This window comes from Silene latifolia, chromosome 6, assembly GCF_048544455.1.
Source record: "Silene latifolia isolate original U9 population chromosome 6, ASM4854445v1, whole genome shotgun sequence".
NCBI classification, from domain to species: Eukaryota; Viridiplantae; Streptophyta; class Magnoliopsida; order Caryophyllales; family Caryophyllaceae; genus Silene; species Silene latifolia.
This window is the reverse complement of record NC_133531.1, coordinates 119,295,647-119,296,941: the sequence shown is the minus strand read 5'-3', so window position 1 is coordinate 119,296,941 and position 1,295 is coordinate 119,295,647. Positions and strand designations below refer to the sequence as shown.

Here is a 1,295-nt window from a genome sequence, read left to right as displayed (position 1 = left end):
CGTTTCATGTCTAGGGGGATTACTTTGAGGTGGTAATTGCCCCTTTTGTCTTTGTGAGCTTGAAGATGCTAGTTGAGTCAATTGGGTTTCCAACATCTTGGTGTGAGCTAGAATGTTGTTGATGGTGATTTCCTTTGCTTGACTATCTTTTTGCATTTGAGTGAAAAACTCTTGTTGATTCTTTTGCATTTGGAGGACCACTTTTTGGACATCCAAACCTTGGTCATGTTGTTGATTGTATGGATTTTGATTTTGATAACTTTGGTTTTGGTTGTAAAAGGGTCTTTGGTTTTGATTTCTCATGGGTGGCGGAGTGTATGTTGTTTGTGGGTTTTGAACATTTTGGCTTTTGTATGAGAGATTTGGATGGAATTTGGTATTCTCATTGTAAAAATTTGAATAAGGGGTACCACTTTTATATGCTTGGAAAGCATTAACTTGTTCGGTTATTCCCCTACACTCACTTGGGTCATGACCCAAAGTTCCACAATTCTCACATATCCCACTTGGGATTGATGAAGATGCCGTCATGGCATTGACATGATGCTTTGGTGATTTTGAGACTTCTTCAAGTCTAGCCATTGCTTTTTCGAACTTCAAGTTGATAGTATCGATATGGGAGCTTAGTTGGGCACCTAATTGAGTAACGGCGTCCACTTCGTGCTTTCCTCCTCTAGTAGCCTTGCGAGGTCTACAATATTGTGAATTGTGGATTGCCATCTCTTCAATTTTGCTCCAAGTTTGGTTGTCATCAACCTCGGTGAACATCCCATTCGATCCCATATTAAGGATATTTCTTGAGTCTTCATAAAGACCATTCCAAAATTGTTGAACCAAGAACCATTCGCTAAGTCCATGATGAGGACATGAGCGACAAATTCCTTTGAAACGCTCCCAAGCTTCATACAAAGATTCTTCGTCCCTTTGCTTAAAACCCGTAATTTGAGCTCTTAGCATGTTAGTCTTTTCCGGTGGGTAGAATTTTTTGTAGAAAGCTAGAGCCAACTTCTTCCAAGAATCAATTCCGAGAGTAGCCTTATCAAGGCCTTTCAACCATTGTTTGGCGGTGCCAATTAGAGAAAATGGAAATAAGACCCATCTAATTTGGTCTTGAGTTACACCGGTTTGTGAGATCGCATCACAATAGTCACAAAAAGCCTCCATATGAGAGTGAGGGTCTTCACTAGGCATCCCCCCAAATTGGCTTCTTTCAACTAATTGGATAAAGGCGGATTTGGCAATGAAATTTCCGGTGAGATGTTGTGGTGTAGGAGTACCATTTGGTAGATTCTCCT

At 40.5% G+C, this 1,295-nt stretch overlaps 1 non-coding gene across 1 annotated transcript; it reads left to right on the top strand.

Moving 5' to 3' along the window:
* The first annotated feature begins 850 nt into the window (after positions 1-850).
* LOC141589115 (small nucleolar RNA R71) lies at positions 851-957 on the top strand. The gene has a single exon (XR_012520067.1). It is a non-coding gene; the product is annotated as a small nucleolar RNA R71 (small nucleolar RNA).
* Positions 958-1,295: the final 338 nt, after the last annotated feature.